A 27,601-nucleotide genomic window follows, 5' to 3' on the forward strand; every position below is an offset into this window, starting at 1 on the left:
CAGTGACATTAAAAACTGTTTAACTGTTTAAGGGCCATTAATCTGGAAGGGTATGCACACTGGATTTCAGAGACAGACTAAATTAAGTTAGAGTTCCATTGTAAAGGATATGTAAGAGAATAAAATTAAGGCAAAAATGAAGAAGCATGTACTAATACCTACAAAAATAAGAAAGAATAGTTGGTCTGTAGAGATTGGCAAAATGTATGCAGACAGAAAAAGATCATGTGTAGAATCTTTTAATTTCAAGCAAACATCTGCAAAATACCTATTTTTCTGGGACCTCACAAGCTTAGCTCTGAGGGAAAGCTGATGCATTTATGGACTTCCATAGTTCCACATTGAATCTCACTTTTAGTGTCTTTCCTTGCAGAGAACTTTGTACCAAACTGTTTTACAACCATTTCTCTGGATAGATTCTTGTTCCATGAGGGCAGGTTCCCATGTCTGCCCCATGGCCAGAGAGGTGAGGTGCGTGGCAGGAAGGATGCATGTCATCTTCATATCTCTTCCCAGCTCTTATTTTCCACCTTGGGGGTTGAGTAGCAGACTGAATATTTGAGAATATGCTTCAACCCTTAATAGGGAGAGAGTGAACAAGTGAAAAATTCAGGACAAGAGGGAGAAGAGATAAAGGAGCAAATGGAAAGGGTCTGTTCCCCAGATAAAATCGCAGCAAGGCTGAGAGACCCTGTTTAGAGACGAACAGCTATTAGTGAGTTTACACAGAGAAGATCTCACACACCTTACAGTATAATTTCCACATTGGCACTTAAGGCTAGTACACGGTCAGGCGAGGATAAGCTATGTCTTGAAGAGTAGGAAAAAACAGATGTATAAACGACCAGATAGGAAATGAGTATGTTACAAAGCATTGTCAGATACTCATGTTGCCTTCTAAGTTTGAGGAAGGATTCCAACTCCCATCTGCAATATTCTGGAAATTAGGCAAACCCAGTGTAATCTGGAGAGGTTGGAAAGCTTCTGCTCTATCCGTAAGAATAGGTTTACAACTATTCTGGAGAAATGAAAATTCAAAATACAAATGCAGTTTAATCTTAGAACAATAAAATTCGATTTTCCAAACCTAAGTTGTCAACAGAATTTCACAACTACTCTGTGCATAAACACACAAAGAAGAAACTAAATAGGACTGTTAGTTCCACAGTCCAAAGTTAACCACGGTTATCATATTCTTTCCAGTTTAACTTCCTCAGACATATATTTTATATGCTAACAATGAAACCAAACAAAGGAACAAAGTAACAGCACTGATTCTTAGTCATCTCAGTGGAGCCTAACTCACCCTTATGCAAATATTTGGCTACAGTGCATGTTCCAAAATATGAGGAAAGAACAAAGAAGGTTGAGTTAATTGGATTTTCTAGCACAGATTTGAGACTAAAAGTGATATATCAAACAACTGCAAAAACGAAAGAAGTGTGGTTTCATTAAGAATCTTAACTGATAGGAATTTCCCACTGTCAGGGATTTTTCAAGGAAATTTCAGGGAGTTCATATGTGGTACACAATTTTAACTGAGTTTAACTTTTCCTTCACTCTGTCCTCTCTAATACATAACATAATCTATGAAAGTTTGTTTCTTGTGTGATAACTTGTGTTCATTTAGCTTTGGGGAACTCTCTTCCAGAAAAGAGTTGATCAAAGCTCAGAGAAAGAAGAGCTGTGCAGGATCAGGCAATGGTGAAAAACACACCCAGTGAGTAGTGGCTGTTGCTGGCCCACTTAGCATCTAATATTCTCTCTCTCTTTTTTTTTTTTTTTTTTTTTGGCAAGGAAACCCCAGTTTGTTCTTTAATGCATACCCTAAACACAATCATCTCAGCTAGGTGTTGACTCCAGTTGGGCTGAGGATATTCACACCAATCCTAGTAATTGTTAGGTCAGAGTGGACATTTGACTCAATTTTGACCAGTTGGAAGTGAGGAGAGGTTTTCTGGAAGTTTCTTAAAGTGTTCTTCAATCACAGTTGCCAGTGAAACGGTGTCAACTTCCCTCTCCTCCTGGACATCAAAAGGGAAAAGTGTCTGTCTCCCCAGTGGCTCCTGGCATACATTTTCCATCAGTGAAGACACAGACTTAGCCTAAATCTACCTGTAGACAGCAGAGGAGGACATGGCAAACACCTGCTTCACTACTGTCATCCTTTAGCTGCACACCTGTCCACCTGGAGCTTCCCAACCACTGGACCAGCACTGCTGCATTAATCTTCAATGTGTACTGGGAATTACATGCCAAGATGGCATTTAGTCTCTTTGCTTCTATGTTCATGAAGGGGCTGATCAGCACTCTTTTACCTGGTATCTCTGTTTGACAGATGTTACTTGTGAAATATTTTGAGTGTGGCACTTTTAAAGTGAAGTTGTGGGCATGTTTTATACATTTCCATGGTTATTGGTATAATTGGGTTTATTTATTTTGATGCTAATTTAATGAAATTAATTTACCAGAAAGTTGTCAATTTTATAATTTATTGGCAAATACCTCTGCATAAAAATCTATTAATTTTAACTCTGTCTATATATTTGGTTATATTCTTTTTCTCATTTGATGTTTTCTATATTTGTTTATATTTCTGATTAGATTTGTTTAATGTTTACCTACTTTATCTTATTTTTAAAGATTAGCCTCTGGTTTTAATTTTAAATTTTCATGTGCATTGTTTTCTAAAAGAAGTTGTCCGTTTTGTCTCCTTTATTTCTCCTCCTCTCCTTTAGTGTTTCATTTTAGTTTTTATTTTAACATTGTCCTTTGAATAATTTACTTTATTTATTTATCATTTTATTTATTCTTAAAAAAATATCTAAGATTTTGGATTTTTCACTGGTTTACTTTTGGCACTTTTCAATGTCATTACTTTTCAATACTATTTATTTTAACCAAGAAGAGGGGGTAAAAGCCCAAAAACATGGACCCCATTAGCATCTGGATCTCATGGTCTCAGCTACTTTCTATCCCATATTCACACTCTGATGCAAATTACATTCTCTGACCTCTTCCTTCCCCAGCACTGCTGCATTGTGATGCAACTTGGTCTTGGAATAAATGAAGGAAAATGATTCTATTGGAGAAGATAATCTTATCAAATAAAATTGGCCTCATTCATGAATTATTTCTGCAGGCTTCAAATGGGTACAGACATTGCTTCTCTGCAGTGCAGAGAGACAGAAGCTGGGGGGAATTGTTGACTGAAAAAAAAAATTTTGCTCTCTGTCCGGTCTGACTATTGTATCTTAGGTACTTAGCCTCACTTTAATTCATGGAAATTATTTTTGTATTTTTATGGGCTATGTGAAATAACTTCTGCCATAACATTGCAGCATCTTTTTTTACAATAGCCAAGATATGGAAACAACCTAAATGTCAATTGATTAATAAATAGATAAAGAAGATGTGATATATGTATATATGAGTAATATATGGAATATTATTCAGCTATAAAAAAGAATGAAATCTTGCCATTTGGGATAACATGAATGGACCTAGAGGGTATTATGCTAAGGGAAATAAGTCACAGAGAAAGAAAAATAACATATGATTTCACCTTCGTGTGGAACGTAAAAAGCAAAACAAATGAACAGATGTAAAAAAAAAAACAGAATCAGTCTCATAGATACAGAGAAGAAACAAGTGGTGAGGGGAGGAGCATGGAGAGGATGAGTGAAATAGGTGGGGGAGAGATTAAGAGGTACAAACATTCAGTTACAAAATAAATGAGCCCACAGGGATGAAATGAACAGCATGGGGAATATAGTCAAAAATATTGTAATAACTTTGTATGGTGAAAGATGATAGTGATCATATAGTCATGCATAGAAGTATAATGAATCAGTCTATTGTAGACTAGGACTAACATAGCAATGTAGACCAATTATACTTCAATAATAATATTAAAAATAATCATACAGCAGCCTGATATAAATTACAAGATTGCTTAAGAACTCAGGCACACTTGTTTCCCTCACCTATTAGACTATATTTCAGACTGAAGTATTTTGATTGGGAAGATGCTTGCATTATTGCTTTCCTCTGTTTCTTCCCTTTTACATGAGTTACAATATCTATAATATAAACACAAGACATTTAGGACTTTGATGGTAAACTTGAGATATTGCAAGTTATATAATGTGCATAAAAACCGTCCCACATTTAGTGGGTTAAAGCAACAGTAATGCTTTGTTTTATGAATGAATCTGCAACTTGGCCAGAACACAATGGCTATAGCTCATTTCTGCTCCAGGTGGCACCACTGGTGCAGCTTGAAGGTTGGGAGTGACTCAGTGGTTGGGATGGAATCATTTGGAGTTTCATTCACTACCTGGCAGTTGATGCTGGCTGTCAGCTGGGACCCCAGTGGGGTTATCAGCCAGAGCACTAACATGCGGGCTTTTTGTGTGGTTTCTTACTTTCTTCACAGCATGGTGGTTGGGTTCCAAGAGCAAGTGTCTCAGGAGGACCAGTTTCGAATGTATTCCCTTTTATGACCCAGCCTTGAAAGTCACAAAGCAACGCTTTGGCTGTAGGTATAGACCCACTCTGATTCCTCTGGAGGGGAAGAGTTTCAACATCATAAAGTGAGAAGAGTATGTGGGAAGGGATATATCATCACAGTCATTTTATAAAAATATAATTTGTCACAAGGACCAATGCATAGGAGACAAGGCTGTTGGGATCAGATAGGCTAAGAAACCTCTTAGATCAAAAGTCAACCCTTATAAGGTAAATATTTTTCTTCCCTTAAAAATTTACCACCAGCACTGGAACCACCACCTATGTTTAATATAATGGTGTGAGGTGATGGGATAGAACTGGAACAGACTTGGGTAATCTCTGTAATTTTAGAGCTTGTAAGATCTTTGGTAAGCACATGTCCTGATTTCCATAGTGGGAGATAGGCAATGTGCAAATTAAATTCCCCTAAAATTCAACTAGTGAATGGTTGCTCTGTTCATTCCAATAACTCCCAAGATGATGGGGGCTATGTTCACTAGCATGCTATGTTAGTTATCTACTGATGCATAAAAGTTACCCTAAAATGTAGCAGCTAAAAAAGAAACAAAAAAACAAAGGTTTATTACTTACAAATCCTAGAGAATACACAGCACAACAGAGGTCACATGGGAGGAAAGAGAGAGAGAGTGCACAGATCTGGGGCTCTGCATTAAATAGGGTCCAAGTGTGGGATGGCTAGGGTTTCAGAGGTTCACTCTTTATTGGAGAATTTAAAACATAAGAGTAGGGGCTTCCCTGGTGGCACAGTGGTTAAGAATTCACCTGCCAATGCAGGGAACATGGGTTTGAGCCCTGGTCCAGGAAGATCCCACATGCTGCGGAGCCCGGCACCACAACTACAGTGCCTGCGCTCTAGAGCCCATGAGCCACAACCACTGAAACTGCATGCCACAACTACTGAAGCCCGTGTACCTTGAGCCTGTGCTCTGCAACAAGAAAAGCCACCACAGTGAGAAGCCTGGGCACCACAACAAAGAGTAGCCCCCACTTAATGCAACTAAAGAAAGCCCATGTGCAGCAATGAAGACACAATTCAACCAAAAAAATAAATAAAAATAAATAAATAAATTTCTAAAAAAGAAAAACAACATAAGAGTAGGAGGGAAGAGTGGAGTTACTAAAGGTATCAACCATTCAGGTCACTAAGGCTTTCTAAAAGCGGTCCTTCATGGCTGGGATGGCCAGGCTCCTTACCTTGTTGTTTAGGGAGTAGCTGTGTCATACAGCTGGCAATATGTTTATTCAAGATGGGTGTCATTGAAATAGGTGCCTTGGCAATCAAAAGCTTAATACCACAAACTTTTTTTTACCACAAACTTTTTTATAGTGGAAAAACTTACAGATTTAGTAGAAAATCTACAATGCAGAAGCTCTACCATTACTTAAGTCTTTTGAGACCTAGTTTTTTCAAAAAGGCCAAATGTGTTTATTTGTTTAGTTTTTTTCTCTGGGAGATAGATCAAAAAATAACTTGCTGTGACTTATATCAAAGAGTGTTCTGTCTGTGTTTTCCTCTAAGAGTTTTATAGTGTCTGGCCTTACCTTTAGTTCTTTAATCAATTTTGACTTTGTTTGTGTATGGTGTTAAGGAGTGTTCTAATTTCATTCTTTTACCTGTAGCTTTCCAGTTTTCCCAGAATAAATTATTGAAGGGACTGTCTTTTCTTCTTTGTATATTCTTGCCTCTTTTGTTGTAGATTAATTGACCATAGGTGCATGGGTTTATTTCTGGGCTTTCTATCCTGTTCCATTGATCTATATTTCTGTCCTTGTGCAGGTACCATGCTGTTTTGATTACTGTAACTTTGTAGTATAGTCTGAAGTAAGGGAGCCTGATTCCTCCAGCTCCACTTTTCTTTATCAGGATTGTTTTGGCTATTTGGAGGCTTTTATGTTTCCACACAAATTTAAAAATTTTTGTCCTAGTTCTGTGAAAAACGCCATTGGTAATTTGTTAGGGATGACATTGAATGTGCAGATCGTCTTGGGTAGTATAGTCATTTTGACAATATTAATTCTTCCAATCCAAGAATGTGGTATATCTTTTCATCTGTTTGTGTCATCTTCGATTTCTTTCATCAGTGTCTTACAGTTTTCAGAGTACAGGTCTTTTGTCTCTTTAGGTAGATTTATTGTTATGTATTTCATTCTTTTTGTTAACAATGGTAAATGGGAGTGTTTCCTGAATTTGTTTTTCAGATTTTTCGTCATTAGTGTATAGGACTGCAAGATATTTCTGTGCATTGATTTTGTGTCCTGCTACTATTCCAAATTCATTGATTAACTCTAGTAGTTTTCTGGTAGCATCTTTAAGATTCTCTATGTACAGTATCATGTCATCTGCAGATAGTGACAGTTTTATTTCTTCTTTTCTGATTTGGATTCCTTGTATTTTTTTTCTTCTCTGATTGCCATGGCTGGGACTTCCAATACTATGTTTAATAAAAGTAGTGAGAGTAGACAACGTTGTCTGCTTCCTGATCTTGGAAGGAATGCCTTCAGCTTTTCACCATTGAAAATGACGTTAGCTGTGGATTTGTCATATATGGCCTTTATTATGTTGAGGTAAGTTCCCTCTTTGCACACTTTCTGGAGAGTTTTTATCATAAATGGGTGCTTTTGCACAGCAAGGGAAACCATACAAAAAAAAAAAAAAAAGACAAGCCACAGAATGGGAGAAAATATTTGCAAATGAAATGACTGACAAGGGATGAATATCCAAAATATACAACCAGCTCATTCAGCTCAATATCAAAAAAAATAACCTAATCAAAAATGAGCAGGAGATCTAAATAGATATTTTTCCAAAGAAGACATACAGATGGTCAAAAAGCACATGAAAATATGCTCAACATCACTAATTATCAGACAAATGCAAATCAAAACCATAATTAAGTATCCTCACACTGGTCAGAATGGCCATCATAAAACATCTACAAATAATAAATGTTGGTGAGGGTGTGGAGAAAAATGAAACCTCTTACATTGTTAGTGGGAAGGTAAATTGGTACAGCCATTGTGGAAAACAGTATGGAGGTTCCTTAAAAACTAAAAATAGAACTACCTTAAGATCTAACAATCTCACTCATGGGCATATCAGGAGAAAACCATAATTCGAAAAGAAACATGCACTCCAATGTTCACTGCAGCACTATTTACAGTAGCCAACACATAGAATCAACCTAAGTGTCCATCAACAGATGAATGGATAAAGAAGATGTGGAAGAGAGAGGAGAGCATAGCAAGAGGGGTGCAGAAGGCAAAGTGGAGAGAATCCCACACAGAGGATTGGTGCTGACCAGCACTCACCAGCCCGAGAGGCTTGTCTGCTCACCCACTGGGGCAGGTGGGGGCTGGAAGCTGAGGTTCGAGCTTCAGAAGTCAAACCCCAGGGAGAGGACTGGAATTTGCTTCATGGAGACAGCCTGAAGGTGGCTAGTGTTCAACAGATAGCCAGGAGGGAGTCCAGGAAGAAGTCTGGACCTGCCAGAGAAGCAAGAGACTATTGTTTTGGGGTGCACAAGGAGAGGGCCTTCTTGTTCCATGTGCCCACAGATGGCAGAGCACTGCTTAAGCAAGCCCCAGAGATATTCACAAGCTGTGGCTATCATCTCAAAACCCAGAGGTGGGAATGGACCAATACTGCTGTTGCCACTGCCACCAAAGGTCCTGTATGCAAATGCAGTTCACTAACCACACTCTCCAAGGAGCCTGTGCAGCATGCCACTGCCAGGGTCCTGTGATAGAAGGCCAAATTCCCTGGGAAATCACATGGCACTCCTCAGGCTGGTGCAACTACATGCCAGCCCCTGCTGCTGCAGGCACTGCCCACATCCCAATTATGACTACTGTACTCCTCCCTCTCCCCAGTCTGAGTGAGCAAGAGAGCCCTAATCAGCCACTACTTTAAGCTCCTCTTGTCTGGGTGGCCTACACACAGAGGCAGAGCCAAAACCAAAGCTGAACCCCAGGTGCTGTATGAACAAAGAAGACAAAGGGAAATCTCTCTGTGCAGCCTCAGGAACAGCGGACTAAATCCCCTCAATTGGCTTGGTAAAACCTGCATCTGGGGAATACCTGAATAGACAAGAAGTGTTCCCAAAATTGAGGTGGTGGACTTAGGGGGCAACTGTGGATATGAGTTTGATTTGCTTTTGTTTTTATGTTTATATTAGTTTAGTTTTTAGAGTTTGTTTTCATTTGTGGGTTGTTTATTTGCTTGGTTGCTCTCTTCCTTTTATATTTTTTTCGTTTTTGTGAGTGTGTGTGCGTATGTTTCTTTGTGTGATTTTGTCTGTTTAATTTTGATTTTACCATTTGTTTTGAGGTTCTGTTTGTTCGATTTGTTTTTGTTTTTTATATATATTTTTTTCTTCCTTTTATTCTGTGCCATGCAGGCAGCAGGGTCTTGGTGCTCCAGCTGGTGTTGGCCCTGAGCCTCTGAGGTGGGGGAGCCAAGTCCAAGATGTCAGACCACTAGACACCTCCTGGTCCCATGTAATATTAATTGGAGAGAGCTCTCCCAGAGATCTCCAACTCAACATTAATACCCAGCTCCTCCCAAAGGCCAGCAAGCTCCAGTGCTTGATGCCCTATACCAAACAACTAGCAAGACAGGAACACATTCCACCCATTAGCATAACGGCTGCCTAAAGTAATACTAAGTTCACAGACACCCCAAAACACACCACAGGATGCTGTCCTGCCCACCAGAGGGAAAAGATCCAGCCCCACCCACCAGACACAGGCAGCAGACCCCCCCACAAGGAAGCCTACAGAAGCCACTGAACCAACCTCACTTCTGGTGGCAGACACCAGAAATAAGAGGAACTATGAACATGCAGCCTGCAAAATGGAGACCCCAAACACAGTAAGTTAAGCAAAATAAGAAGACAGAGAAATATGCAGCAGATGAGGGAGCAAGATAAAAACCCACCAGACCAAACAAATGAAGAGGAAATAGGCAGTCTGCCCGAAAAAGAATTCAGAGTAATGATAGTAAATATGATCCAAATCTCGGAAATAAAATGGAGAAAATGCAAGAAACGTTTAACAAGGACTTAGAAGAGCTAATAAGCAAAGAAACAATGATGGACAACACAATAAATGAAATTAAAAATACTTTAGAAGGAATAAATAGCAGAATAACTGAGGCAGAAGAAGGAATAAGTGACCAGGAAGATAGAATATTGGAAATAACTGTGGCAGAGCAGAATAAAGAGAAAAGAATGAAAAGAATTGAAGACAGTCTCAGAGACCTCTGGGACAACATTAAGTGCATCAATATACAAATTATAGGGGTCCCAGAAGAAGAAGAGAAAAATAAAGTGTCTGAGAAAATATTTGAAGAAATTATAGTAGAAAATATCCCTAACATGGGAAAGGAAATAGTCAATCAAGTCCAGGAAGTAGAGAGAGTCCCGTACAGGATAAACACAAGGAGAAACATGCCAAGACACATATTAATCAAACTATCAAAAATTAAGTACAAACAAAAAATATTAAAAGCAACAAATAACATACAAGGGAATCCCCATAAGGTTAACAGCTGATGTTTCAGCAGAAACTCTGAAGCCAGAAAGGAGTGGCAGGACATATTTAAAGTGATGAAAGGGAAAAGCTTACAACCAAGACTACTCTACCCAGAAAGGATTTCATTCATATTCAACTGAAAAATTAAAACCTTTACAGAAAATCAAAAGTTAAAAGAATTCAGCACCACCAAACCAGCTTTACAAAAAATGTTAATGGAACTTCTCTAGGCAGGAAACAAGAGAAGGAAAAGAAGTTCAAAAAAAAAAAAAAACCAAAACAATTAAGAAAATGGTAATAGGAGCAAATATATTGATAATTACCTTAAATTTAAATGGATTATATTCTCCAACCAAAAGTTATAGACTGATTGAATGGTTTTAAAAAACAAGACCCTTATATATGCTGGCTACAAGAGACCCACTTCAGGCCTAGGGAAACATACAGATTGAAAGTGAGGGAATGGAAAAAGATATTCCATGGAAATGAAAATCAAAAGAAAGCTGGAGTAGCAATACTCATATCAGACAAAATACACTTTAAAATAAAGACTATCACAAGAGACAAAGAAGGACACTACATAATGATCAAGGGGTCAATCCAAGAAGAAGATATAACAATTGTAAATATTTATGTTCCCAATATAGGTGTACCTCAATACATAAGGAAATGCTAACAGCCATAAGAGGGGAAATCAACAGTACCACAATAATAGTAGGGGTCTTTAACACCTCAGTTACACCAATTAACAGATCATCCAAAATGAAAATAAATAAGGAAACACAAGTTTTAAATGACAATAGATTGGATGGACTTAATTGATATTTATAGGTCATTCCATCCAAAAACAACAGAATACAGTTTCTTCTCAAGTGCACATGTAATATTTTCCAGGATAAATCATATCTTCAGTCAGAATTCAAGCCTCAGTAAATTCAAGAAAATTGAAACTGTATCAAGTATCTTTTCTGACGACAATGGTATGAGACTAGACATCAATTACAAGAAAAAAAAACGTAAAAAATACAAACACATGGAGGCTAAACAATACACTAATATATAACCAAGACATCACTGAAGAAATCAAGGAGGAAATCATAAAAAAAAAAACCTAGAAGTAAATGACAATGAAAACATGATGACCCAAAACCTATGGGATTCAGCAAAAACAGTTCTAAAAGGGAAGTTTATAACAATACTGTCCTATTCAAGAATCATGAAATATCTCCAATAAACAACAAAACCTTTCACCTAAAGCAATTACAGAAAGAAGAACCAAAAAAACCCAAAAGTTGGCAGAAGGAAAGAAATCATAAAGATCAGATCAGGAAAAAATGAAAAAGAAATGAAGTAAACAACAGCAAAGATCAATAAAACTAAAAGCTGGTTCTTTGAGAAGATAAACAAAATTGATAAACCATTAGCCAGACTTATCAAGAAAAACAGTGAGAAGACTCAAATCAATACAATCAGAAATGAAAAAGGAGAAGTAACAACTGATACTGCAGAAATACAAAGGATCATGAGAGATTATTAGAAGCAACACTATGCCAATAAAATGGACAACCTAGAAGAAATGGACAAATTCTTAGAAAAGCACAACCTTCTGAGACTGAACCAAGGAGAAATAGAAAATATGAACAGACCTATCATAAGCACTCAAATTGAAAATGTGATTAAAAATCTCCCAACAAACAAATGTGCAGGACAAGATGGCTTCACAGGAGAATTCTGTCAAACAGTTAGAGAAGAGCTAACACCTATCCTTCTCAAACTCTCCCAAAATATAGCAGAGGGAGAAACACTCCCAAATTCACTCTGGAGCCCACCATAGCCCTGACACCAAAAGCAGGCAAAGATGTCACAAAAAAGAAAACGACAGGCCAATATCACTGATAAATATAGATTCAAAAATCCTCAACAAAATACTAGTAAACAGAAGCCAACAGTACATTAGAAGGATCATACACCATGATCAAGTGGGGTTTATCCCAGGAATGCAAGGATTCTTCAATATATGCAAATCAATCAATGTGATACACCATATTAACAAATTGAAGGAGAAAAACCATATGATCATCTCAATAGATGTAGAAAATGGTTTTGAGAAAATCAACACTCATCTTATGATAAGAACTCTCGAGAAAGTGGGCATACAGGGAACTTACCTCAACATAATAAAGGCCATTTATGATGAACCCACAGCCAACATCACTCTCAATGGTGAAAAGCTGAAACAATTTCCTCTAAGATCAGGAAGAAGACAAGGGTGCCCACTCTCACCACTGTTATTCAACATAGTTTTGGAAGTTTTAGCCACAGCAAACAGAGAAGAAAAAGAAATAAAAGGAATCCAAATCAGAAAAGAGGAAGCAAAACTGTCACTGTTTACAGATGACATGATACTATACATAGAGAATCCTAAATATAGTACTGGAAAACTACTAGAGCGAATCAGTGAATTTTGTAAAGTTGCAGGATACAAAATTAATGCACAGAAACCTCTTTCATTCTTATACACCAATGATGAAAAATCTGAAAAAGAAATTAAGGATTCATTTCCATTTACCATTGAAACAAAAAGAATAAAATACCTAAGAATAAACCTACTTAAGGAGACAAAGACCTGTACTCTGAAAACTATAAGGCACTGATGAAAGAAATCAAAGATGATACAAACAGATGGAGAGATATGCAATGTTATTGGATTGGAAGAAGCAACATTGCGAAATTGACTATACTACCCAAAGCAATCTACAAATTCAATGAAATCCCTATCTAATTAACAGTGGCATTTTTCACAGAACTAGAACAAAATAATTCACAATTTGTATGGAAACACAAAAGACTCTAAGTAGCCAAAGCAATCTTGAGAAAGAATAAATGGAACTGGAGGAATCAGGCTCCCTGACTTCAGACTATACCACAAAGCTACAGTAAGCAAGACAGTATAGTACTGGTACAAAAACAGAAATATAGATCAATGGAATAGGAAAGAAAGCCCAGAGGTAAACCCACACACATATGGTCACCTTACCTTTGGCAAAGGAGGCAAGAATATACAATGGAGAAAAGACAGTGTCTTCAAAAAGTGGTGCTGGGAAAACTGGACACCTACATGTAAAAGTATGAAATTAGAACACTACCTAACACCAACCACAAAAATAGACTGAAAATGGATTAAGGACCTAAATGTAAGACCAGACACTATCAAACTCTTAGAGGAAAAGATAGGCAGAACACTCTATGACATAAATCACAGCAAGATCCTTTTTGACCCACCTCCTAGAGAAATGGAAATCAAAACAAAAATAAACAAATGGGACCTAATGAAACTTAAAAGCTTTTGCACAGCAAAGGAAATCATAAACAAGACCAAAAGACAGCCCTCAAAATGGAAGAAAATTTGCAAATGAAGCAACTGACAAAGGATTAATCTCCAAAATATACAAGCAGCTCATGCAGCTCAATAGCAAAATAACAAACAACTCAATCCAAAAATGGGGGAAGACCTAAGCAGACATTTCTCCAAGGAAGATATACAGATTGCCAAGAGACACATGAAAGAATGCTCAACCTCATTAATCATTAGATAAATGCAAATCAATACCACAATGAGATATTTCGTCACAACAGTCAGAATGGCCATCATCAAAAAATCTACAAACAATAAATGCTGGAGAGGGTGTGGAGAAAAGGGAACCCTCTTGCACTGTTGGTGGAAATGTAAATTGATACAGCCACTATGGAGAACAGTATGGAGGTTCCTTAAAAATTTAAAAACAGAACTACCATATGATCCAGCAATCCCACTACTGGGCATATGTTCTGAGAAAACCATAATTCAAGAAGAGTCATGTACCACAATGTTCATTGCAGCACTATTTACAATAGCCAGAACATGGAACTAACCTAAGTGCCCATCATCAGATGAATGGATTAAGATGTGGCACATATATACAATGGAATATTATTCAGCCATAAAATGAAACTTAATTGAGTTATTTGTAGTGAGGTGGCTGGACCTAGAGTCTGTCATACAGAGTGATGTAAGTCAGAAAGAGAAAAACAAATACCATATGCTAACACACATATATATATATGGAATCTAAAATATATATATATATGTATATATATATATATATATATATATATATACATATATATATATATGGTTCTGATGAACCTAGGTTCAGGACAGGTATAAAGATACAGAAGTAGACAATGGACTTAAGCACATGGGAGGAGGGAGGAAGGGGAAGCTGGGATGAATTGAGAGAGTAGCATTGACATATATACTTTAGCAAATGTAAAATAGATAGCTAGTGGGGAGCAGCCGCATAGCACAGGGAGATCAGCTTGGTGCTTTTTGACCACCTAGAGGGGTGGGATAACGAGGGTGTGGGGAGATGCAAGAGGAAGGGGATATGGGGATATATGTATACATATAGCTGATTCACTTTGTTATACAGCAGAAACTAACACAACACTGTAAAGCAATTACACTCCAATAAAGATGTTAAAAAAAAAAGTTGCGGTGCATGAATACAATGGAATATTACTCAGCCATAAAAAAGAATGAAATATTGCCATTTACAGCATCATGGGTGGACATAGAGTTTATCACACTAAGTGGAATAAGTCAGACAGAGAAAGGCAAATATCATATGATATCACATGTGAAATCTAATTAAAAATGCCACAAACAAAATTATTTACAAAATAGAAACAGACTTACAGATATCGAAAACAATGGTTACCAAAGGGGAAATGTTGAGGGGAGGGATAAATCAGGAGCTTGGGATAAACATAAACACAATACAGTACTATATATAAGATAGATAACCAACAAGGATCTACTGTATAGCACAGGGAATTCTACTCAGTTTTCTTTGATAACCTATATGAGAAAAGAATCTGAAAAAGAATTAATATATGTATGTGTATATATGTATAAATATATATATATATAAATGATCATTTTGTTGTACATCTAAAACTAACAGAACATTGTAAATCAATTATCCTCCATTAAAAGTTTTAAAATGTGGCCAAAACAATTCTCCCCTCTTTGCTTTGCAGCTTCTGCCATCAGCAGATGGCAGCCAATGAACCTGAGCTGGACAGTGATGTTGTATTAATCTGTTCACACCAACTTAAGAAATACTATAGACTGGGTGACTTAAACAACAGACATTTATTTCTCATAGTTTTTAAGCTGGATTTCCAAGATCATATATATGATATTACATGATATTATATGTACTATGTGTATATTAACCACATACTACATATTTGTTTTTATCTCATTTGGACTTCACAATATTCTAAAGCAGGTAAAATATTCCTGCTTTGCTGGTAAAAGAACAAAACAGAAGATCTACCCAGTGAGGAAGTGAGATCCCACTTTATTATTTCCCAACAAAGCATGCTATATATTATTCTTACATAACTGTATTTAACTGAATATATGTTATTCAACTCACTGACTGTAAACTTGTGAACAGGGTTCATTTATTATTAATGTACACTGTTTTCCTTTTAAATTTCCTGTAATGTATTTGTCATGAAATAAAATGCATGATTGCTCTTCAGCTAGACAGATGTTTCTAAAATTTTAGGTAAGTTTAAAATTTGCAATTCTGTCTAATTTTCTTCATTAGGAAAAGAGTATGTTACTGTTGACAATAAGAAGTAGATTTCAGCACTTTCTATTTGTGTATTCTGCATGCATGAATGCTGAAATAGTGTTATCTTGCTTTAATTTGATTTTTCCTTATAGAAGAGGCACCAGATTATTTACACTATATCTGTGATATGCTCTATCTAGATGGATTTAAACTCTACACAATCCCTGAATACTTACTCTCTTTTTTATAGAGGACATTCAGTTGTCTCCAATCAAACTCAGTATATATTGAAATGTTAAGTAGATGTTATGTGATTGCTGTATCTGAATGTTTTTCCTGTCTGTAGCCAAATATAACAAAGTCAAACTTAGTTGATTTCTTTTAAGATCAAAGATATTCTCATCTCTAACATTTCAAGAATTTCACTAGCTCTGTCAGCCTATTCCTGCAGAATGTCTTCACATCAATATGTTACAGAACAAAACTTGGGCCCCCTTGACCACTTGCAATAAAATCAATCTACTGACCCAAGGTTGTGCTGAAGGAAAGTGGAACATTTATTGCAGGTGCCAAGCAAGGAGTCCAGAGCAGTTTGTGCTCAAAAACCTGAACTCCCCAATGGCTTTCTGGGGAAGGTTTTTAAATACAGGCTAAGGGAGGTGGGTTGTGGGGTGTGTGATCAGCTCATGGAAATTCTTCTGATTGTTTGCTGGTGATGTAATCAGGAGTCAGCATCATCAACCATTTGGTTCTGACCAGTCTGGGGTCTATGCACTTGTGGTCAGCATTCAGTTAACTTTTTCCACCTGGTGGTGGTTTCAGTATCCACACAACAGCTCAAAGGACATGGCTCAGAATATTACCCATAGCCCTTGAAGGGTTACTAAAGGTCCTTAACTTTGTTTAATGGCTAAACAATTATTATTTTGTCTTATTTGACTATTTTCCTTTCTTTCTGCATTTTCTCACTTTTCTGGATAAATTTGGAACTTGGGGAAGGCCTAGAAGGCTAAAGTTTTTCTACAGACCAGAGGCAGGTAGAAGACATGGGGTGGGAGTTTCTGTTATGGGGAGTCCCCATAGAGTCCTGCTTGGTTACAAACACACCATAATACTTGTCCTTAATTTACATAAGAGCTCCCCAGCACAGCACACATTTAAGTAGAAAGAAACATAGAGTCATACCAGTGATGTGGTCCATGCCCATGTGAGAAATGCAAAATCGTTCCCTATGTCAAATGAAATCTCTCCTACTGTTTGCATTTCCTGAAATTCTTTCTTCTACTATCAATAATAGTGATGCTTGGTTTTATAATCATGACCTTTGTGGGTATCCAAGGGGATGAAGTAAAGACAGGCCAGTCTGGTATACAGGATCAGTGGAGGTCCTTTTGTTTATTCCTCCTGTATCAGCAAACTGGCTGTCAATTGTGCTGTTACAAACCCAGTCCAAAAGAGTGAATCTCCATGCCACCAAATCCCTATCCATATTACCTCACCCTCCTTACCCTACCCCTGAATCTATCTCCATAATAGTCCATGCTCTATAATGAACGGAAGCACCATTATCAAGAAAGGCAGCACATATATGTCCACAAACATAAATGTCACTCCCAAGTCAGGGGTGTTTGTTCTCAAGGCTCCTGTGTGGTTTTCTTGTGACCTTGGTTTTCTGTGCTACTTAGTTCCACCCATTACTCACTTGAAAATCAGCTTGTGTGACAGGTCCTCCTGAGGTCCTGATAGCAGGCACATAGCTTAGAGACATGAGTTTTCAAACATGTACTTTCTTTTTCTTAAGTTTAAAAAATATATTTATTTATTTATTTATTTATTTATTTATGGCTGCATTGGGTCTTCATTGCTGTGCAGGTTTTCTCTAGTTGCAGCAAGTAAGGGCTACTGTTTGTTGTGGTGCACGGGCTTCTCAATGTGGTGGCCATGGGCTCTAGGCGAGTGGGCTTCAGTAGTTGTAGCACACAGGCTCAGTAGTTGTGGCTTGTGGGCTCTATAGTGCAGGCTCAGTAGTTGTGGCTTGTGGGCTCTATAGTGCAGGCTCAGTAGTTGTGGTGCACAAGATTAGTTGCTCCATGGCAAGTGGGATCTCCCTGGCCCAGGGCTTGAACCAGTGTCCCCTGCATTGGCAGGTGGATTCTTAACCACTGCATCACTAGGGAATTCCATCTAACACGTACTCTCCTCATCAGCATGTTAGCAATACGAAGACAGCATGGATCATAAAAACTAAATATGAAGATGAAAAAAATGTTAAATCTATCTCTATCTACTTATATCTTGGCCACTGCTCCCTATTTTACAGAAAATTATTTCTGAGAGCTATTCATTAATGGCATACAGACTCACATACACATACACATGGACACACAAATGAGTACCACAGTGTATAAACTCTTGAAAACTGTCTCATATTTCCTTTTCATAGTGCTTTACTTTCTTGAATCTTGTCAAAACAAAACAAAACAAAAAAACCTCAAGTGAAGAAACTAGTTTAATTCCCTACAATCTAATTTACTTTCTAAAACTAACCTGTGCACTGATGAAGGAAAAGATTTTATGTCTGCATATCTATAAAGTTGTTCAGATAAAAGGCAGTGCAGAATGTCACCTGGAATGTTGTACTGAATAAAGGCGTTATCTACGAGTGAAAAAGAGAGGAATGTGCCATCCCCTTCAGGAAGGCATCACAGTGTCCATCCAAATTACCTCTCTGAGTATTCAAATGGGGTCCGATTTGGTTTTCAATTCTTTTGAATATTTCCTTTTTTAAGCTTCCTGAAAATGATCAATTGATCTTGAGAACTGTAGGACTTTTCTGCCAAATGCAAACTCCCCCAAGAAGAGATTACTTCACCTCTTCATGAGTCATGAGTAGACAAACCCTTTGTCAGAGGCATTCCAAGGTACTGCCACCCAGGCAGGAAACTGGTCAGGAGTTCAGAGCACACGCTAAAACAAAGGAAATCTGGAGTGCCAAGTGCTGCTTTAGAGAGCCTCCCTTCAGGCAGCCTGGTCTGGTGGGCATGAGGGCAAGCTGTGGGCAAAAGCCTGCCTCAACCACAAGTTCATGAACACCAAGTACAGGATTTGGCTGCTTCACGATTTTGTCAAAAGCAAGCTCTGCTCAGGCGCCCACAGGGGAGGGGCTGAGTCTCATGTTGGTACTTATTTATTGTGTCCCTCTGCTCATATGCTCTGGATAAATATAGGATTTTTGTTGCATGGTCTATTGATCCTTTCAAGCATCATAATTTCTCCCCAAGAAAAGAAACAAATCTAAGAAAATAAACTAAGCTTCACTTTCTATTTATAACCTAAAAAAATAAAAGCCTATATATTTTAAAAGCAGGAGAGCACAGTATACCTTACTATAAAATACTTGGAAAGTTATTTTTGTTTTTGTGTTAAAACATGTCTTAACTCTTACAACAAAACACTAATTAGATTCTTAAGATTTTGAAAAGTTCCCTGTTTACACTTTCTATTGCATGAAATGTATGGATAAATGTTTTTCTTAAAAGATGAGATTGCAAATCTACATCTTCTCAAAGTACCATCATTATCAAAGCCATAAGATAACATTATTTCAACAGTACAACATGGCATTTGGTATTTTCCTGGATATTGGACAACATGTAGAAAGCATATGTTTAGCAGTAAAAGACTACACATTTTCACCTATATCAAGTTGGGGATTTTGACAAACGTTTTCATTATTATTATTTTTAAAATACTTTGAAATATTTTTTACGTGTAAAAAATGATATATTACTGCAGCGAGCTGTTATGGCTTCCCAAGATCCATTTGGAAATGCTAACCATTATTGGTGTTCTGTGGAAGACCATATTTTAACATGTATTAGTGTAAATATGCTATTGATGAAGCTCTCTGTCCCATGCCTGTAAAATGTCACACAAAATAATGAAACATATGGCAGTGGGTCCCATGCCTCATTTCAGTGAGTCATCTAAGGCCATATCTCAGGTCATTGTAATTAAGCCACATAATTTGACTTTGTGCTGGAAATGTGAGGAAGGGTAGGAAAACAGAATACAAATTAAAAATCAGGAGTTGATATTTTAAAATCCAAGTTAGATATTGTATTTATATAAGTTCTTGTAATGATCACATCCCAGTGAGATGAGGCTCTATTATTTAAGCACTGTTGAAGAATGTGTTGTAAAACTTGAGGGTTGCCTTTCATTTATTATGGTATGATCATAATAAGCTAAATTAATGAAAATCATTTTCTTTATAAATTCCATCAATTAACCATGAAAAAGACAACATGGCTACCAGTACCTTTGTGATTAAATAAATCATAGTATTTTTTTTAGCTCTTCTGTTTCTTTTCCGTTTTCTTCCTCCCCCCCCACCACCTTTTGCTCTTTCTTTCTGTCTGTTTTTTTTTTTTTTTTTTTTTTTTTTTGGTTTAAACTCAATTTTTAGATTCCTTTTGGAGTAAAATTGGATCTTCATGTTTCTGAGTTGCAAAAATTCTCTCTACACATTTTTCCCTCTGTTACCATGTTTTTCTCCGGCATCCCCTATTCAATCCTGGCTGCCACTGTCAGGCAGCCAGAAAGCCCAAGGACACTTTTTCTTACATCTGTAGAGAAACCTGAGCTGCAGACATGGAGCAGCAGGCTGTTCAGGTCTGTGAGATAGATGTACCAGCCAACCTGTTTCTCACATCCTGATTTTTATGCTACACACTTTTGTCACCAAATGCTATGATATCAGGAGAGTATAATTTTCATATGTATATCTCATAAGCTTATCGTAACCAAGATTCATATACTATGCTCCTTTGTTTCCCTTCTAAGCCCAGCAAAATGATGGGTACAGAAAAGGTACGTAAATAGTTGCTGAGTTAATGAATAGGGGAAGTCTTTACCTGATCAAAATATCCTACTGGAAGTTTGATTTCATACACCTAAAACATCTTTGATCATTCAGCATGATTACTTTAGCTTCCTCTGTTATGTCATTATTAATTCAGACTCTAGGTAAGTTGTGAATCATCAGAAATATCTGGAAAGCAAAGGATAATTTACAAGACTACCATTTTTCACCTGTACTTATTTACTATTCTAGCAAAATACAACTAAATCCAAGTATATTATGGTTGAACATGCCTAAAAACTGCACAGAGAAAATAGAGTGTATCTAGTCCAATTATTACTTTGATAAAATATAATCCTGTAATATTTCCTATTTTATGTTCAAAAGAGCTAAACTTACCTTGATCAAAATCAGAATAATCTCAACCTTGTAAAAATATTTCTAAAAAAACGCTTTACATAACTTAAAAAAAGATAGTTGCACAAGACATATGGAACCATAGATATTAAAATGAAACAATTTTTAAACCTTTTAAAAGAATGTTAACCTTTTATAAACTAGGTCTAGAGCAATTTATTTTGCTTTGTAGGAACAAGGGTACAAAGTAGCCAAAGTCATGAGCTAAACATGTGTTTACCTGATATGAGTCTAGTTTAAGAGTGTATGGTCTTTGTCTCTAAAAAGACACAGGGTTACTTTTCTCAAATAAGTGATTCTCCACAAAAGGTAACTGGCAAACTGGCAAGCAGGGTTGTAGAGTCTGCCCAAGATTCCATTAGGAGATTGATCCTGCCCATGCCACAGGCCCACATTTACTGGCAAGTTGCTTTATTTTCACCCAAATCATAGAATAAGGATAGATTTTTAATACAGAGAAGCATGGCTCTGCAAAAGCCCCACTGCTGTCTCATTAGCAAAAGCTTTCAAATTGGTGTCATTATGCCTTGGCTTTCCCACCTGTGCCTAGGAACATGCACTACCTCTTTTCCAGAACATTAAGGGTAACAGCTTCTGCAGAGTGCAGAGCTCAGGGCTGCTCTGGTGTTGCTGATGTGATTAGTATTCTGAACGTCTGGCTGACATGCAGCAGACAGATCTGCAGCCCTCAGACTGTCAGTGCAGATCAGGAATGATGCTGTTTATATTTAGCTCGGGAAACTGATGTTTGGTTAGAGGGACGGTATGATGGGGATGTGGGAATAAATAATGAAAATACAATTTAGGGAGGAACTTCAAGATGACGGAAGAGTAAGACGCGGAGATCACCCTCCTCTCCACAAATACACCAGAAATACATCTACATGGGGAACAGCTCCTACAGAACAACCACTGAACGCTGGCAGAAGACCTCAGACCTCCCAAAAGGCAAGAAACTCCCTACGTACCTGGGTAAGGCAAAAGAAAAAACAGAGACAAAAGAATAGGGACGGGGCCTGCACCAGTGGGAGGGAGCTGTGAAGGAGGAAAGGTTTCCACACACTAGGAAGCCCCTTCGTGGGCGGAGACTGCAGGTGGTGGACGGGGGAAGCTTCAGAGCCACGGAGGAGAGTGCAGCCACAGGGGTGAGGAGGGTAAAGCAGAGAGACTCCCACACAAAGGTTCGGTGCCGACCAGCACTCACCAGCCCGAGAGGCTTGTCTGCTCACCTGCCGGGGTGGGCAGGGCTGGGAGCTGAGGCTTGGGCTTCGGAGGTCGGATCCCATGGAGAGGACTGGGGTGGGCTGCATGAACACAGCCTGAAGGGGGCTAGTGCGCCACGGCTGGCCGAAAGGGAGTCCAGGAAAATGTCTGGAGCTGCCGAATAGACAAGAGACTTTTTCTTGCCTCTTTGTTTCCTGGTGCGCGAGGAGAGGAGATTAACAGCCCTGCTTAACAGAGCTCCAGAGACAGGTGCAAGCCGCACTATTAGAGCAGACTCCAGAGACGGGCATGGGAAGTTAAGGCTGCTTCTGCCGCCACCAAGAAGCCTGTGTGTGAGCACAGCTCACTATCCACACCGCCCCTCCCAAGAGCCTGTGCAGCCCACCACTGCCAGGGTCCCATGATCCAGGGACAACAACCCCAGAACGCATGGCACACCTCACGGAGGTTCAATGCCAGCCTCTGCCGCCGCAGGCTGGCCCCACATCCGTACACCTCCCTCCCCCTGACCTGAGTGAGCCAGAGCCCCCGAATCAGCTGCTCCTTTAACTCCATCCTGTCTGAGCAAAGAACAACGCCCTCAGGCCACCTACACGCAGAGGCGGGGCCAGATCCAAAACTGAACCACGGGAGCTCTACGAACAAAGAAGAGAAAGGGAAATCTCTCCCAGAAGCCTCAGGAGCAGCAGATTAAATCTCCACAATCTACCTGATGTACCCTGCATATGTGTAATACCTGAATAGACAATGAATCATCCCAAATTGAGGAGGTGGACTTTGGGAGCAACAATATATATATATATATATATATATATATATATATATATATATATATTTATTTTCCCATTTCTCTTTTTGTGACTGTGTATGTGTATCCTTCTGTGTGTGATTTTGTCTTTATAGCTTTGCTTTTACTATTTGTCCTAGGGTTCTGTCCAAACTTTTTTTATTATTATTACTTTAAAAATTTTGTTTCTACCAAAAATTTTTTTTCTTAAAAACTATTTTTTATTTTATATTATTTTATCTTCTTTCTTTCTCTCTTTCTTTCTTTTCTTTTCTTTTCTTTCTTTCTTTCTTTCTTTCTTTCTTTCGTTCATTTTTTCTCCCTTTTATTCTGAGCCGCGTGGATGACAGGTTCTTGGTGCTCTAACCAGGATTCAGGGCTGTGCCTCTAAGGTGGAAGAGCCAAGTTCAGGACACTGGTCCACAAGAGACCTCCCAGCTCCATGTAATATCAAACAGCAAAAATCTCCCAGAGATCTCCATCTCAACGCCAAGACCCAGCTCCACTCAATGACCAGCAAGCAACAGTGCTGGACACCCTATGCCAAACAACTAGCAAGACAGGAACACAACCACATCCATTAGCAGAGAGGCTGCCTAAAATAATAATAAGGCCACAGACACCCCAAAACACACCACCAGACATGGACCTGCCTACCAGAAAGACAAGATCCAGCCTCATCCACCAGAACACAGACACTAGTGCCCTCAACCAGGAAGCCTTCACAACTCACTGAACCAACCACTGGGGTTAGCCACTGGGGACAGACACCAAAAACGCAAGAACTATGAACCTGCAGGCTGTGAAAAGGAGACCCTAAACACAGTAATTTAAGCAAAATGAAAAGACAGAGAAACACACAGCAGATGAAGGAGCAAGCAAAAATCCACCAGACCTAAATGAATGAAGAGGAAATAGGCAGTCTACCTGAAGAAGAATTCAGAATAATAGGAAAGATGATCCAAAATGTTGGAAATAGAATGGAGAAAATACAAGAAATGTTTAACAAGTGCCTAGAACAACTAAAGAGCAAACAAACAGTGATGAACAACATAACAAATGAAATTAAAAATTCTTTAGAAGAGATCAATAGCAGAATAACTGAGGCAGAACAATGGATAAGTGACCTGGAAGATAAAATAGTGGAAATAACTACTGGAGAGCAGAATAAAGAAAAAAGAATGAAAAGAATTGAGGACAGTCTCAGAGACCTCTGGGACAACATTAAACACACCAACATTTGAATTATAATGGTTCCAGAAGAAGAAGAGGAAAAGAAAGGGACTGAGAAAATATTTGAAGAGATTATAAGTGAAAACTTCCCTAATTTGGGAAAGGAAATAGTGAATCAATTCTAGGAAGCACAGAGAGTCCCATACAGGATAAATCCAAGGAGAAACATGCCAAGACACATTAATCAAACTATCAAAAATTAAATACAAAGAAAAAAATATTAAAGGCAGCAAGGGAAAAAAAACAAATAACACACAAGGGAATCCCCATAAGGTTAACAGCTGATCTTTCATTAGAAACTCTGCAAGCCAGAAAGGAGTGGCAGGACATATTTAAAGTGATGAAGCAGAAAAACCTACAACCAAGATTAATCTACCCAGCAAGGATCTCATTCAGATTTGATGGAGAAATTAAAACCTTTACAGACAAGCAAAAGCTAAGAGAATTCAGCACCACAAAACCAACTTTACAACAAATGCTAAAGGAATTTCTCTAGGCAGGAAACACAAGAGAAGGAAAAGACCTACAATAACAAACCCACGAAATTTAAGAAAATGGTAATACGAACATACTTATCAATAATTATCTTAAATGTAAAAGGATTAAATGCTCCAACCAAAAGACATAGATTGGCTGAATGGATACAAAAACAAGACCCATATATATGCTGTCAACAGCATACCCACTTCAGACCTAGGGACACGTACAGACGGAAAGTGAGGGGTTGGAAAAAGATTTTCCATGCAAATGAAAATCAAAAGAAAGCTAGAGTAGCAATTTCCATATCAGACAAAATAGACTTTAAAACAAAGACTACTACAGGAGACAAAAAAGGACACTACATAATGATCAAGGGATCAATCCAAGAAGAAGATATAACAATTGTAAATATTTATGCACCCAACAAAGGAGCACCTCAATACATAAGGCAAATACTAACAGCCATAAAAGGGGAAATCGACAGTAACACAATAATAGTAGGGGACTTTGACAACCAATTTTCACCAATGGACAGATCATCCAAAATGGATATAAATGAGGAAAGACAAGCTTTAAATGATACATTAAACAAGATGGACTTGATTGTTAGTTACAGGACATTCCATCCCAAAACAACAGAATAAACATTCTTAACAAGTGCTCATGGAACATTCTCCAGGATAGATCATAGCTTGGGTCACAAATCAAGGCTTGGTAAATTTAAGAAAATTGCAATCATATCAAGAATCTTTTCTGACAACAATGCTATGAGACTAGATATAAATTACAGGAAAAAATCTGTAAAAAATACAAACTCATGGAGGCTAAACAACACACTACTTAATAACGAAGAGATCACTGAACAAATCAAAGAGGAAATCAAAAAATACCTAGAAACAAATGACATAGAGAACATGATGACCCAATACCTATTGGGTTCAGCAAAAGCAGTTCTAAGAGGGAAGTCTATAGCAATACAATCCTACCTGAAGAAAGAAGAAACATCTCAAATAAAGAACCTAACCTTACACCTAAGGCAATTATAAAAAGAAGAACAAAAATCCCAAAAGTTAACAGAAGGAAAGAAATCGTAAAGATCAGATCAGAAATAAATGAAAAAGAAATGAAGGAAATGATAGCAAAGATTAATAAAACTAAAAGGTGGTTCTTTGAGAAGATAAACAAAATTGATTAACCGTTAGCCAGACTTATCAAGAAACACAGTGAGAAGACTCAAATCAATAAAATCAAAAATGAAAAAGTAAAAGTAACAACTGGTACTGCAGAAATACAAAGGATCATGAGAGATTACTACAAGCAACTCTATGCCAATAAAATGGACAACCTGGAAGAAATGGACAAATTCTTAGAAAAACACAACCTTCCGAGACTGAACCAAGGAGAAATAGAAAATATAAACAGACCAATCACAAGCACTCAAATTGAAAGTGTGATTAAAAATCTTCCAACAAACAAAAGCGCAGGACAAGATGGCTTCACAGGAGAATTCTGTCAAACAGTTAGAGAAGAGCTAACACCTAACCTTCTGAAACTCTTCCAAAATATAGCAGAGGGAGGAACACTCCCAAACTCATTCTACGAGGCCACCATCACCCTGATACCAAAACCAGACAAAGATGGCAAAAAGAAATAAAACTACAGACCAATATCACTGATGAAAATAGATGCAAAAATCCTCAACAAAATACTAGCAAACAGAATCCAACAACACATTAAGGGATCATACACTGTGATCAAGTGGGGTTTATCCCACGAATGCAAGGATTCTTCACTATATGCAAATCAATCAATGTAATACACAATATTAACAAATTGAAGGAGAAAAACCATATGATCATCTCAATAGATGCAGAGAAATCTTTCTACAAAATTCAGTGCCCATTTATGATAAAAATCCTCCAGAAGGTAGGCATAGAGGGAAATTTCCTCAACATAATAAAGGGCATATATGACAAACCCACAGCCAACATTGTCCTCAATGGTGAAAAACTGAAAAATTTCCACTAAGAATAGGAACAAGACAAGGTTGCCCACTCTAACCACTATTATTCAACATAGTTTTGGAAGTTTTAGCCACAGCAATCAGAGAAGAAAATGAAATAAAAGGAATCCAAATCGGAAAAGAAGAATTAAAGCTGTCACTGTTTGCCAATGACATGATACTATACATTGAGATTCCTACAGATGCTACGAGAAAACTACTAGAGGTAATCAATGAATTTGGTAAAGTATCAGGATACAAAATTAATGCACAGAAATCTCCGGCATTCCTATACACTAATGATGAAAAATATGAATGTGAAATTAATCAAACACTCCCATTTACCATTGCAACAAAAAGAATAAAATATCTAGGAATAAATCTACCAAAGGAGACAAAATACCTGTATGCAGAAAATTATAAGACACTGATGAAAGAAATTAAAGATGATACAAATAGATTGAAAGATATACCATGTTCTTGGATTGGAAGAATAAACATTGTGAAAGTGACTCTACTACCCAAAGCAATCTACAGATTCAATGCAATCCCTATCAAACTACCACTGGCATTTTTCACAGAAGTAGAACAAAATAATTCACCATTTGTATGGAAACACAAAAGACTCTAAGTAGCCAAAGCAATCTTGAGAAAGAAAAAAATGGAGCTGGAGGAATCAGGCTCCCTGACTTCAGACTATACTACAAAGCTACAGTAAGCAAGACAGTATGGTACTGGCACAAAAACAGAAATAAAGATCAATGGAACAGGAAAGAAAGCCCAGAGGTAAACCCACACACATACAGTTAACTTATCTTTGATAAAGGAGGCAAGAATATACAGTGGAGAAAAGACACCTATTCAGTAAGTTGTGCTTGGAAAACAGGACAACTACATGT

The sequence above is a fragment of the Phocoena phocoena genome, chromosome 9, assembly GCF_963924675.1.
Source record: "Phocoena phocoena chromosome 9, mPhoPho1.1, whole genome shotgun sequence".
Lineage (NCBI taxonomy): Eukaryota > Metazoa > Chordata > Mammalia > Artiodactyla > Phocoenidae > Phocoena > Phocoena phocoena.